The sequence below is a fragment of the Somniosus microcephalus genome, unplaced genomic scaffold (genome assembly GCF_052327205.1).
Source record: "Somniosus microcephalus isolate GS21.2 unplaced genomic scaffold, FLI_Smic_1.0 scaffold169, whole genome shotgun sequence".
NCBI classification, from domain to species: Eukaryota; Metazoa; Chordata; class Chondrichthyes; order Squaliformes; family Somniosidae; genus Somniosus; species Somniosus microcephalus.
In genome coordinates, this window is record NW_028225356.1 from 132,501 (window position 1) to 147,500 (window position 15,000).

Here is a 15,000-nt window from a genome sequence, read left to right on the forward strand (position 1 = left end):
CTCGCGACCAGGCCGACCGTCCAATACGATGCAAACGACACAACTCGGACCATTAGCACACCACTTTGTGTGAGGCACAGAAGGGTTTTTTGGTGTTTTTGCATCAGGCTGAGCTCGCGCACGCGCGCGGAACCACCGTCAGGACGGAAGACCAACCAAGTCGCGAGAACACGCTCGGGGTAAAGCTAGCGAAATACGACCTTTCTTTATTAGCCACCACCACCATCACCACCACCACCACCAACAATCGCTTTGTCTTGCTGGGCACATGGCCTCCCCACCACAGAGAGGTTGGTGCCGGGTTCAACTTAATTGTGTTTGCAACCGGTAACCGTCAAGGCAAGAAAAACCACTCACACAACAACAACCTACACCACGCGTGCGTGTGTCTGTCTGCGTGCGCGTTTCTTTGCTGAAATTTGCCAGAGAAATAGCGTCTTCAGCTAGCAGAACGGGACGCACTGAGCACACAAGATTTCGTGCACAAGACGCGGACACCCGCTCCGCTGCCTGAATAGGACCACTGAGAATCACAGGACGTCTCGGACTCACGCGAAAGAGTTTCAAGGACAAAGAGAAGGGCGCGGCCAAGGAAGAAAACACCGGGAGCTGCGCCGACACCCTCTCTCTGACTCGCCGTGTGCATGCCCGTCTTGTCACCAGCGACAGAAACGAGAGGAAACCCTGAAATAGCCTGAACACCAGCCTCTCTCTATACTGGGCCGACCCGGGGACTCCCACTACGGACGCGAGTCACCAAATCGGTCGTACGGGCCCACTGAGCGCACGACACAGGGGAATCTCGTTGCAAACACTGCGTGTGCATACGTTGCTCACAAAGCTCAATGGGGTCACAGGCCCTGACCCGCTCAGAGGCACCTGTGTGACAAGACAACAAATGGAACTCGCTGGAATGTTTCTGCTGTCTTGTCATTTTAGACGGACCCACTGAGCGCACAACACAGTGGAACTCTCTGACAAACACTGCTTGTGCGTTAGCCCCAGTAAACAACTCAGTGGGGTCACAGGCCCTGACCCGTTCAGAGGCACCTGTGTGACAAGACAACAAATGAAACTCGCTGGAATGTTTCTGCTGTCTTGTCATTTTAGACGGACCCACTGAGCGCACAACACAGTGGAACTCTCTGACAAACACTGCTTGTGCGTTAGCCCCAGTAAACAACTCAGTGGGGTCACAGGCCCTGACCCGTTCAGAGGCACCTGTGTGACAAGACAACAAATGAAACTCGCTGGAATGTTTCTGCTGTCTTGTCATTTTAGATGGACCCACTGAGCGCACAACACAGTGGAACTCTCTGACAAACACTGCTTGTGCGTTAGCCCCAGTAAACAACTCAGTGGGGTCACAGGCCCTGACCCGTTCAGAGGCACCTGTGTGACAAGACAACAAATGAAACTCGCTGGAATGTTTCTGCTGTCTTGTCATTTTAGACGGACCCACTGAGCGCACAACACAGTGGGATCTGACAAAACACTGCTTGTGCATTAGCCCCAGTAAACAACTCAGTGGGGTCACAGGCCCTGACCCGTTCAGAGGCACCTGTGTGACAAGACAACAAATGAAACTTTAAAGACGCTGGCATGTACGTCTTGTTTCTGCTGTCTTGGACGGGCCCACTGAGCGCACAACACAGGGGAACTTGGTGCAAACACTGCGTGTGCATAAGCCATAAAACACAAGCTCAGTGGGGTCACAGGCCCTGACCGGTTCAGAGGCACCTGTGTGACAGACAGCAAATGAAACTTAGACGCTGGAATTATTTATATGTTTCTGCTGTCTGTCTACGATTTCAGATTCACACTTAGAGTTTTTTGTCATTAAGTCATAAAAGCCACAAAACCATTTTAATATGACTTTCCAATACTCTTTGAAAGGTCTCTATATTGATAAAATGAGCCTTTTAGCAAAGTAACACTTTTCGGGCATTTTCAAAGTGCTCCCGCTGAGTGAATTTTGTTCTGAAAATCGTGTTCCCGAAAATCTCCGGGCACCCCGCCAACCCCCCCTGCCAGAAATGACAAGTGTCAAATCAGCGGGTCAAACGGCCACCTCTATCCGACCAGGAGCACCCAAATCGCCGCAAATGGCACTTTTTTTTTTCTTCATCGGGACTTCCGACTAGGTTAATGATTTCCCAAGCTGCAACTCATAAACTATGTCCTGAGACACTTGCCAGAAATGACACATGTCAATTTGGCGGTAGCAACTCACTTTCCCAAGCCGGAAAGCATCACCCGAGGCCGGCGTGAAGCGGCCGAATCTTTTCTCACCGGACTTCCGTGATTTGGTTAATCATGTCTCGAAATCAAAAAATGCACATGTCAATTTGCCGGGAGCAACTCACTTTCCCAGGCCGGGAAGCAACACCCGAGGCCCGCAAAAGGCGGCCGAATATTTTCTCATCGGACTTCCATATTTTGGGGGTTGGATTCTCTCCCGCATTCCAGCCCCCTGGCCACGGGTCGCTCATTCACTTTCAGCCCGGGCCTTGCCAATTTGGTTAATCAGTTAGCCATGCACCAGACTCGGCCTCGCCTTTTTCATTTATGGTTAATGATGTGCCCAGGCTGGGACTTAGTCTCTCCAGCAGCCAAAACTTTTCACTGGTTAATGAGGTGCCCAGCCCGGCACTTAGTCTCTCTCCCCAGCAAGCTTACTTGGTCGGCCGACATTTGGATCCATTTTCGGGGCTTAATCGGGTCGAATACGGTCCCTTACGCAAGGGGAGCCGAAGCCCCGGCCTCTGCCAGGCGTCAGGCTGCCGTTTTTTAAGCCCGACCAAAAACCCGAAAATTGGTTAAAAATGGAAATAAATTTCCACCCAAAAAGGGTTAAAAGTCGGTTGGACGGCAGCCCTGGTCGGTCTCTGCAGACCTGGAGGCCCTAGACAGTAATCTGGAAAACAGACAAAGTCTCGAGAAACCACCTCCTACCATTCTCCAGGTACCCCGCCAATCCCCCCTGCCAGAAATGACAAGTGTCAAATCAGCGGGACGGATTTGACTTTTGTGACCGACCGCTGGAACTTTTTTCGGCTACAGGCAGTCAAATTTTTCTCCTTCCGGACTTCCAGTACAACTTTGAACGGCCATATCTCCGCACTCCCGCGTCGGAGCCAAGCCGTTTTTACACCGTTAGACGCGGCTTCCCGTGCCCGTTCGAATGCCGCCCTGCTCGGCGGAAAAGGAGAATTTTTTTATTTTTCGGCCGATTTCGGGAAAAAAATTTCCCGCTCTGAACTCGGATTTTTCGGCTTTAATCGTTTCGTATACGGTCCCTTACGCAAGGGAGCCGAAGCCCCGGCCTCTGCCGGGCGTCAGGCTGCCGTTTTTAAGCCCGACCAAAAACCCGAAAATTGGTTAAAAATGGAAATAAATTTCCACCCAAAAAGGGTTAAAAGTCGGTTGGACGGCAGCCCGGGTCGGTCTCTGCAGACCTGGAGGCCCTAGACAGTAATCTGGAAAACAGATAAAGTCTCGAAAAACCACCTCCTACCATTCTCCAGGTACCCCGCCAATCCCCCCTGCCAGAAATGACAAGTGTCAAATCAGCGGGACGGATTTGACTTTTGTGACCGACCGCTGGAACTTTTTTCGGCTACAGGCAGTCAAATTTTTCTCCTTCCGGACTTCCAGTACAACTTTGAACGGCCATATCTCCGCACTCCCGCGTCGGAGCCAAGCCGTTTTTACACCGTTAGACGCGGCTTCCCGTGCCCGTTCGAATGCCACCCTGCTCGGCGGAAAAGGAGACATTTTTTTTTTCCGGCCGTTTTCGGGAAAAATTTTTCCCGCTCTGAACTCCGATTTTACGCCTTTAATCGATTCGGAGACGGTCGCTTACGCAAGGGAGGCGAAGCCCGGGCCTCTGCCGGGCGTCAGCCTGCCGTATGTAAGCCCGTCCGAAGCATGAGTTCCCACTTTTGGTTATCCAGTTGTCAATTTTAAAATTTCAGTTAATGAGTTGCCTCCTTGGTTAATCATTTGTCGCTCTGACATTTGGTTATCCAGTTGTCGATGTTCAAATTTCAGTTAATGAGTTGCCTCTTTGAAATTCCAGTTAATGAGTTGGCCCTTTGGTTACTCATTTGGCCCTGTGTCTTTTGGTTAACCAGTTGTCGATGTTCGAAATTCAGTTAATGAGTTGCCTCCTTGGTTAATCATTTGTCGCTCTGACTCTTGGTTAACCAGTTGTCGATGTTCAAAATTTCAGTTAATGAGCTGCTCTTATGTTCTATGATTTCCGACCTTGACAACTCATCAACCAGTGTTTCAAACAATGCACCAGGCCATTTGACGACACCAACTCGGTTCCACAAGCGGGAAAGCAGCACCCCAAGCCCCGGTAAGGGGGCCGAATACATTCCCATCGTGAATTCCGTCCCAAATGTGAATGACAAGTTTTCAGTTAATCAGTTGCCTGCTTGGTTACTCATTTGTCGCTCTGACATTTGGTTAACCAGTTGTCGATGTTCAAAATTTCAGTTAATGAGTTGCCTCTTTGAAATTTCAGTTACTGAGTTGGCCCTTTGGTTACTCATTTGTCCCTGTGCCTTTTGGTTATCCATTTGTCGATGTTCGAAATTCAGTTAATGAGTTGCCTCCTTGGTTAATCATTTGTCGCTCTGGCTTTTGGTTAACCAGTTGTCGATGTTCGAAATTCAGTTAATGAGTTGCCTCCTTGGTTAATCATTTGTCGCTCTGGCTTTTGGTTAACCAGTTGTCGATGTTCAAAATTTCAGTTAATGAGTTGCCTCTTTGAAATTTCAGTTACTAAGTTGGCCCTTTGGTTACTCATTTGTCCCTGTGTCTTTTGGTTAACCAGTTGTTGATGTTCGAAATTCAGTTAATGAGTTGCCTCCTTGGTTAATCATTTGTCGCTCTGGCTTTTGGTTAACCAGTTGTCGATGTTCAAAATTTCAGTTAATGAGCTGCTCTTATGTTCTATGATTTCCGACCTTGACAACTCATTAACCAGTGTTTCAAACAATGCACCAGGCCATTTGACGACCCCAACTCGGTTCCACAAGCGGGAAAGCAGCACCCCAAGCCCCGGTAAGGGGGCCGAATACATTCCCATCCTGAATTCCGTCCCAAATGTGAATGACAAGTTTTCAGTTAATCAGTTGCCTGCTTGGTTACTCATTTGTCGCTCTGACATTTGGTTGTCCAGTTGTCGATGTTCGAAATTCAGTTAATGAGTTGCCTCTTTGAAATTTCAGTTAATGAGTTGGCCCTTTGGTTACTCATTTGTCCCTGTGTCTTTTGGTTATCCAGTTGTCGATGTTCGAAATTCAGTTAATGAGTTGCCTCCTTGGTTAATCATTTGTCGCTCTGGCTTTTGGTTAACCAGTTGTCGATGTTCAAAATTACAGTTAATGAGTTGCCTCTTTGAAATTTCAGTTAATGAGTTGGCCCTTTGGTTACTCATTTGTCCCTGTGTCTTTTGGTTAACCAGTTGTCGATGTTCGAAATTCAGTTAATGAGTTGCCTCCTTGGTTAATCATTTGTCGCTCTGGCTTTTGGTTAACCAGTTGTCGATGTTCCAAATTTCAGTTAATGAGTTGCCTCTTTGAAATTTCAGTTAATGAGTTGGCCCTTTGGTTACTCATTTGTCCCTGTGTCTTTTGGTTACCCAGTTGTCGATGTTCGAAATTCAGTTAATGAGTTGCCTCCTTGGTTAATCATTTGTCGCTCTGGCTTTTGGTTAACCAGTTGTCGATGTTCAAAATTTCAGTTTATGAGCTGCTCTTATGTTCTATGATTTCCGACCTTGACAACTCATTAACCAATGTTTCAAACAATGCACCAGGCCATTTGACGACCCCAACTCGGTTCCACAAGCGGGAAAGCAGCACCCCAAGGCCCGGTAAGGGGGCCGAATACATTCCCATCGTGAATTCCGTCCCAAATGTGAATGACAAGTTTTCAGTTAATCAGTTGCCTGCTTGGTTACTCATTTGTCGCTCTGACATTTGGTTAACCAGTTGTCGATGTTCAAATTTCAGTTAATGAGTAGCCTCTTTGAAATTTCAGTTAATGAGTTGGCCCTTTGGTTACTCATTTGTCCCTGTGTCTTTTGGTTACCCAGTTGTCGATGTTCGAAATTCAGTTAATGAGTTGCCTCCTTGGTTAATCATTTGTCGCTCTGACTCTTGGTTAACCAGTTGTCGATGTTCGAAATTCAGTTAATGAGTTGCCTCCTTGGTTAATCATTTGTCGCTCTGACATTTGGTTAACCAGTTGTCGATGTTCGAAATTCAGTTAATGAGTTGCCTCCTTGAAATTTCAGTTAATGAGTTGGCCCTTTGGTTACTCATTTGTCCCTGTGTCTTTTGGTTATCCAGTTGTCGATGTTCGAAATTCAGTTATTGAGTTGCCTCCTTGGTTAATCATTTGTCGCTCTGGCTTTTGGTTAACCAGTTGTCGATGTTCAAAATTACAGTTACTGAGTTGCCTCTTTGAAATTTCAGTTAATGAGTTGGCCCTTTGGTTACTCATTTGTCCCTGTGTCTTTTGGTTAACCAGTTGTCGATGTTCGAAATTCAGTTAATGAGTTGCCTCCTTGGTTAATCATTTGTCGCTCTGGCTTTTGGTTAACCAGTTGTCGATGTTCAATATTTCAGTTAATGAGTTGCCTCTTTGTAATTTCAGTTACTGAGTTGGCCCTTTGGTTACTCATTTGTCCCTGTGTCTTTTGGTTAACCAGTTGTCGATGTTCGAAATTCAGTTAATGAGTTGCCTCCTTGGTTTATCATTTGTCGCTCTGGCTTTTGGTTAACCAGTTGTCGATGTTCAAAATTACAGTTAATGAGTTGCCTCTTTGAAATTTCAGTTAATGAGTTGGCCCTTTGGTTACTCATTTGTCCCTGTGTCTTTTGGTTAACCAGTTGTCGATGTTCGAAATTCAGTTAATGAGTTGCCTCCTTGGTTAATCATTTGTCGCTCTGGCTTTTGGTTAACCAGTTGTCGATGTTCAAAATTTCAGTTAATGAGTTGCCTCTTTGAAATTTCAGTTAATGAGTTGGCCCTTTGGTTACTCATTTGTCCCTGTGTCTTTTGGTTACCCAGTTGTCGATGTTCGAAATTCAGTTAATGAGTTGCCTCCTTGGTTAATCATTTGTCGCTCTGACTCTTGGTTATCCAGTTGTCGATGTTCGAAATTCAGTTAATGAGTTGCCTCCTTGGTTAATCATTTGTCGCTCTGACTCTTGGTTAACCAGTTGTCGATGTTCAAAATTTCAGTTTATGAGCTGCTCTTATGTTCTATGATTTCCGACCTTGACAACTCATTAACCAATGTTTCAAACAATGCACCAGGCCATTTGACGACCCCAACTCGGTTCCACAAGCGGGAAAGCAGCACCCCAAGGCCCGGTAAGGGGGCCGAATACATTCCCATCGTGAATTCCGTCCCAAATGTGAATGACAAGTTTTCAGTTAATCAGTTGCCTGCTTGGTTACTCATTTGTCGCTCTGACATTTGGTTAACCAGTTGTCGATGTTCAAATTTCAGTTAATGAGTAGCCTCTTTGAAATTTCAGTTAATGAGTTGGCCCTTTGGTTACTCATTTGTCCCTGTGTCTTTTGGTTACCCAGTTGTCGATGTTCGAAATTCAGTTAATGAGTTGCCTCCTTGGTTAATCATTTGTCGCTCTGACTCTTGGTTAACCAGTTGTCGATGTTCGAAATTCAGTTAATGAGTTGCCTCCTTGGTTAATCATTTGTCGCTCTGACATTTGGTTAACCAGTTGTCGATGTTCGAAATTCAGTTAATGAGTTGCCTCCTTGGTTAATCATTTGTCGCTCTGGCTTTTGGTTAACCAGTTGTCGATGTTCAAAATTTCAGTTAATGAGTTGCCTCTTTGAAATTTCAGTTAATGAGTTGGCCCTTTGGTTACTCATTTGTCCCTGTGTCTTTTGGTTACCCAGTTGTCGATGTTCGAAATTCAGTTAATGAGTTGCCTCCTTGGTTAATCATTTGTCGCTCTGACTCTTGGTTAACCAGTTGTCGATGTTCGAAATTCAGTTAATGAGTTGCCTCCTTGGTTAATCATTTGTCGCTCTGACTCTTGGTTAACCAGTTGTCGATGTTCGAAATTCAGTTAATCAGTTGCCTCCTTGGTTAATCATTTGTCGCTCTGACTCTTGGTTAACCAGTTGTCGATGTTCGAAATTCAGTTAATGAGTTGCCTCCTTGGTTATTCATTTGTCGCTCTGACATTTGGTTAGCCAGTTGTCGATGTTCGAAATTCAGTTAATGAGTTGCCTCCTTGGTTACTCATTTGTCGCTCTGGCTTTTGGTTAACCAGTTGTCGATGTTCAAAATTTCAGTTAATGAGTTGCCTCTTTGAAATTTCAGTTAATGAGTTGGCCCTTTGGTTACTCATTTGTCCCTGTGTCTTTTGGTTAACCAGTTGTCGATGTTCGAAATTCAGTTAATGAGTTGCCTCCTTGGTTAATCATTTGTCGCTCTGGCTTTTGGTTAACCAGTTGTCGATGTTCAAAATTTCAGTTAATGAGCTGCTCTTATGTTCTATGATTTCCGACCTTGACAACTCATTAACCAGTGTTTCAAACAATGCACCAGGCCATTTGACGACCCCAACTCGGTTCCACAAGCGGGAAAGCAGCACCCCAAGGCCCGGTAAGGGGGCCGAATACATTCCCATCGTGAATTCCGTCCCAAATGTGAATGACAAGTTTTCAGTTAATCAGTTGCCTGCTTGGTTAATCATTTGTCGCTCTGACATTTGGTTACCCAGTTGTCGATGTTCAAATTTCAGTTAATGAGTAGCCTCTTTGAAATTTCAGTTAATGAGTTGGCCCTTTGGTTACTCATTTGTCCCTGTGTCTTTTGGTTACCCAGTTGTCGATGTTCGAAATTCAGTTAATGAGTTGCCTCCTTGGTTAATCATTTGTCGCTCTGACTCTTGGTTAACCAGTTGTCGATGTTCGAAATTCAGTTAATGAGTTGCCTCCTTGGTTAATCATTTGTCGCTCTGACATTTGGTTTACCAGTTGTCGATGTTCGAAATTCAGTTAATGAGTTGCCTCCTTGGTTAATCATTTGTCGCTCTGGCTTTTGGTTAACCAGTTGTCGATGTTCAAAATTTCAGTTAATGAGTTGCCTCTTTGAAATTTCAGTTAATGAGTTGGCCCTTTGGTTACTCATTTGTCCCTGTGTCTTTTGGTTAACCAGTTGTCGATGTTCGAAATTCAGTTAATGAGTTGCCTCCTTGGTTAATCATTTGTCGCTCTGGCTTTTGGTTAACCAGTTGTCGATGTTCAAAATTTCAGTTAATGAGCTGCTCTTATGTTCTATGATTTCCGACCTTGACAACTCATTAACCAGTGTTTCAAACAATGCACCAGGCCATTTGACGACCCCAACTCGGTTCCACAAGCGGGAAAGCAGCACCCCAAGGCCCGGTAAGGGGGCCGAATACATTCCCATCGTGAATTCCGTCCCAAATGTGAATGACAAGTTTTCAGTTAATCAGTTGCCTGCTTGGTTACTCATTTGTCGCTCTGACATTTGGTTAACCAGTTGTCGATGTTCAAATTTCAGTTAATGAGTTGCCTCTTTGAAATTTCAGTTAATGAGTTGGCCCTTTGGTTACTCATTTGTCCCTGTGTCTTTTGGTTAACCAGTTGTCGATGTTCGAAATTCAGTTAATGAGTTGCCTCCTTGGTTAATCATTTGTCGCTCTGACTCTTGGTTAACCAGTTGTCGATGTTCAAAATTTCAGTTAATGAGTTGCCTCCTTGGTTAATCATTTGTCGCTCTGACTCTTGGTTTACCAGTTGTCGATGTTCGAAATTCAGTTAATGAGTTGCCTCCTTGGTTAATCATTTGTCGCTCTGGCTTTTGGTTAACCAGTTGTCGATGTTCAAAATTTCAGTTATTGAGTTGCCTCTTTGAAATTTCAGTTATTGAGTTGGCCCTTTGGTTACTCATTTGTCCCTGTGTCTTTTGGTTAACCAGTTGTCGATGTTCGAAATTCAGTTAATGAGTTGCCTCCTTGGTTAATCATTTGTCGCTCTGACTCTTGGTTAACCAGTTGTCGATGTTCGAAATTCAGTTAATGAGTTGCCTCCTTGGTTAATCATTTGTCGCTCTGACTCTTGGTTAACCAGTTGTCGATGTTCAAAATTTCAGTTAATGAGCTGCTCTTATGTTCTATGATTTCCGACCTTGACAACTCATTAACCAGTGTTTCAAACAATGCACCAGGCCATTTGACGACCCCAACTCGGTTCCACAAGCGGGAAAGCAGCACCCCAAGCCCCGGTAAGGGGGCCGAATACATTCCCATCCGGAATTCCGTCCCAAATGTGAATGACAAGTTGTCAGTTAATCAGTTGCCTCCTTGGTTACTCATTTGTCGCTCTGACATTTGGTTAACCAGTTGTCGATGTTCAAATTTCAGTTAATGAGTTGCCTCTTTGAAATTTCAGTTAATGAGTTGGCCCTTTGGTTACTCATTTGTCCCTGTGTCTTTTGGTTAACCAGTTGTCGATGTTCGAAATTCAGTTAATGAGTTGCCTCCTTGGTTAATCATTTGTCGCTCTGACTCTTGGTTAACCAGTTGTCGATGTTCGAAATTCAGTTAATGAGTTGCCTCCTTGGTTAATCATTTGTCGCTCTGACTTTTGGTTAACCAGTTGTCGATGTTCGAAATTACAGTTAATGAGCTGCTCTTATGTTCTATGATTTCCGACCTTGACAACTCATTAACCAGTGTTTCAAACAATGCACCGGGCCATTTTACGACCCCAACTCGGTTCCACAAGCGGGAAAGCAGCACCCCCAAGCCCCGGTAAGGCGGCCGAATACATTCCCATCCTGAATTCCGTCCCAAATGTGAATGACAAGTTTTCAGTTAATCATTTGCCACCTTGGTTCATCATTTGCCACTCTGACTTTTGGTTTCCCAGTTGTCAGTTTTCACATTTCAGTTACTGAGTTGACTTTGTCTTTCTCACTCTGTGTATCTCTATCTTCTCTCTGTCTCTCTCAGTGTATGCGAGTGTCTGTGTGTGTTCCACTGCCGCCCGGCCAACCGGGTCCAAAGGCCCGCCACGTTACACACGAAAAACCCCGGTCTCGCTTCGGAGCGACGGGCACCCGGCTTCTCGGTGTCGGACCGACTCCGTTCAGATACCGCTGGATGCCCCTTGCCCCTGGCTTGCTCTGGCAGCCGGCGCGTGCAGGCCGCCCCCTGCCCCGCCGTCTCAGTGGTCGGAAAGCGGTCTCCAGCCAACGGCTGTACCTCGGCCGCGGAAAGAGGCAGCTACACAAGCGAGGTACTGCTCTGTGCGGCCCCGCCACCCCGTTCAGCTGCCGTTGTCCCCGACCGGATCGGACTTTCCTTCCCGACGTTATCCCCGATAAGCTGCCGCTGACCGACGGCCCGTCAGCCGCTGCGGGACGGCGACACTTTCCCGAACTCGCCCGGGGCCACTTCGGCAATATAGTGTGCGCCGGAGCCGGGGCTTTCCAACGAGCCATCCCCGAACGAAATCGGACACGGGAGTCGGGAGCGACAGGCGTTCGACTGGTGCCGGGCAACCGGGTCCAAACGCCCGCCTTGTTAAACACACGTACACCCCAGGCTCGATTCGGAGCGACGGGCACCCGGCTTCCCGGTGTCGGACCGACTCCGTTCAGATACCGTTGGATGCCCCTTGCCCCTGGCTTGCTCTGGCAGCCGGCGCGTGCAGGCCGCCCCCCGCCCCGCCGTCTCAGTGGTCGGAAAGTGGTCTCCAGCCAACGGCTGTACCTCGGCCGGGGAAAGGGGCAGCTACACAAGCCAGGCACTGGTCTGTGCGGGCCCGCCACCCCGTTCGGCTGCCGTTGATGCGGACCGGATCGGACTTTCCCTCCCGAAGTTATGCCCGATAAGCTGCCGCTGACCGGCGGCCCGTCAGCCGCTGCGGGATGGCGACACTTTGCCGAACTTGCCGGGGTCCAGGCCGATAATATAGTGTGCGCCAGCGCCGCGGCTTTCCAACGAGCCCTCCCTGACCGAAATCGGACACGGGAGTCCAGAGCGATAGGCGTTCGACTGCCGGCCGGCCAAACACAGGCAATCTCCCGTCGTTGCGGACCCGCTCCAGGACAACCGGGTCCAAACGCCCGCCTTGTTACACGCACGAAAACACCTGCCTCGATTCGGAGCGACGGGCACCCGGCTTCCCGGTGTCGGACCGACTCCGTTCCGGTACCCTTGGATGCCCCTTGCCCCTGGCTTGCTAGGACAGCCGGCGCGTCAAGGTGGGCCACCGCGGCTCCGGCTCAGCAGTCGGAAAGCGGTCTCCAGCCAACGGCTGTACCTCGGCCGGGCCAAGAGGCAGCTACACATGCCCGCTACTGGTCTGTGCGGCCCCGCCACCCCGTTCAGCGTCAGTTAACCCCGACCGCATCGGACTTTCCATCCCGAAGTTATCCCCGATAAGCTGCCGCTGACCGGCGGGGCGGCAGCCGCTACGGGACTGCGACACTTTCCCGAACTTGCCGGGGTCCAGGCCGATAATATAGTGTGCGCCGGTGCCGGGGCCTTCCAACGAGCCCTCCCTGGCCGAAATCGGACACGGAAGTCCGGAGGCAAAGGCGTTCGACTGCCGGCCGGCCAAACTCAGGCATCCTCCCGCCGTTGCGGACCCGCTCCCGGACAACCGTGTCCAAACGCCCGCCTTGTTACACGCACGAAAACACCGGGCTCCATTCGGAGCGACGGGCACCCGGCTTCCCGGTGTCGGACCGACTCCGTTCCGGTACCACTGGATGCCCCTTGCCCCTGGCTTGCTAGGACAGCCGGCGCCTCAAGGTGGGCCCCCGCGGCTCCGGCTCAGCAGTCGGAAAGCGGTCTCCAGCCAACGGCTGTACCTCGGCCGGGGAAAGGGGCAGCTACACAAGACAGGTACTGCTCTGTGCGGGCCCGCCACTCCGTTCGGTGGCAGTTGACCCCGCCCGGATCGGACTTTCCTTCCCGAAGTTGTCCCCGATACGCTGCCGCTGACCGACGGGGCGGCAGCCGGTACGGGTCGGCGACACTTTCCCGACCTTGCCGGGATCCAGTCCGATAATATAGTGTGCGCCAACGCCGGGGCTTTCCAACGAGCCCTCCCTGGCCGAAATCGGACAAGGGAGTCCGGAGCGAAAGGCGTTCGACTGCCGGCCGGCCAAACTCAGGCAACCTCCCGCCGTTGCGGACCCGCTCCCGGACACCCGGGTCCAAACGGCCGCCCCGTTACACGCACGAAAACACCGGGCTCGATTCGGAGCGACGGGCACCCGGCTTCCCGGTGTCGGACCGACACCCTTCCGGTACCAGTGGATGCCCCTTGCCCCTGGCTTGCTAGGACAGCCGGTGCGTCAAGGTGCGCCCCCGCGACTCCGGCTCAGCAGTCGGAAAGCGGTCTCCAGCCAACAGCTGCACCTCGGCCGGGGAAAGGGGCAGCTACACAAGCCAGGTACTGGTCTGTGCGGGCCCGCCACCCCGTTCAGTGGCAGTTGACCCCGCCCGGATCGGACTTTCCTTCCCGAAGTTATCCCCGATAAGCTGCCGCTGACCGACGGGGCGGCAGCCGGTACGGGTCGGCGACACTTTCCCGAACTTGCCGGGATCCAGTCCGACAATATAGTGTGCGCGAGCGCCGGGGCTTTCCAACGAGCCCTCCCTGACCGAAATCGGACACGGGATTCCGGAGCGAAAGGCGTTCGACTGCCGGCCGGCCAAACTCAGGCAACCTCCCGCCGTTGCGGACACGCTCCCGGACAACCGGGTCCAAACGCCCGCCCAGTTACACGCACGAAAACACCGGGCTCGATTCGGAGAGACGGGCACCCGGCTTCCCGGTGTCGGACCGACTCCGTTCCGGTACCACTGGATGCCCCTTGCCCCTGGCTTGCTAGTACAGCCGGCGCGTCAAGGTGGATCCCCGCGGCACCGGCTCAGCAGTCGGAAAGCGGTCTCCAGCCAACGGCTGTACCTCGGCCGGGCCAAGAGGCAGCTACACAAGCCCGCTACTGGTCTGTGCGGCCCCGCCACCCCGTTCAGTCGCAGTTCACCCCGACCGGATCGGACTTTCCGTCCCGAAGTTATCCCCGATAAGCTGCCGCTGACCGACGGGGCGGCAGCCGGAACGGGACTGCGACACTTCCCCGAACTTGCCGGGGTCCAGTCCGATAATATATTGTGCGCCAGCGTCGGGGCTTTCCAACGAGCCCTCCCAGACCGAAATCGGACACGGGAGTTCGGAGCCAGAGGCGTTCGACTGCCGGCCGGCCAAACCCAGGCAATCTCCCGCCGTTGGGGACCCGCTCCCGGACAACCGGGTCCAAACGCCCGCCCAGTTACACGCACGAAAACCCCGGGCTCGATTCGGAGCGACGGGCACCCGACTTCCCGGTGCCGGACCGACTCCGTTCTGGTACCACTGGATGCCCCTTGCCCCTGGCTTTCTCGGACAGCCGGCGCGTCAAGGTGGGTCCCCGCGGCACCGGCTCACCAGTCGGAAAGCGGTCTCCAGCCAACGGCTGTACCTCGGCCGGGCCAAGAGGCAGCTACACAAGCCCGCTACTGGTCTGTGCGGCCCCACCACCCCGTTCAGTAGCAGTTGACCCCGACCGGATCGGACTTTCCTTCCCGAAGTTATCACCGATAAGCTGCCTGTTACCCGCTGGCCTGTTACCCGCTGCCGGACTGCGACACTTTGCCCAACTCGCCAGGGGCCAGTCCGGCAATATAATCTGCGCCAGCGTCGGGGCTTTCCAACCAGCCGTCCCCCACCCTAATCGGACACGGGAGTCGGGAACGGAGCGCCCGCCACCGGCCTTTCTAAACAGCCCAGTCCCCAGCAATTCCCAGAAGCAACGCCTTGGCCAGCCTGGCAATTCATACACTGCAAATAGCACACATTAACACCACTCACACCCAATCGGCCCATCAACTTCGCTTCCGAGAACGGAAA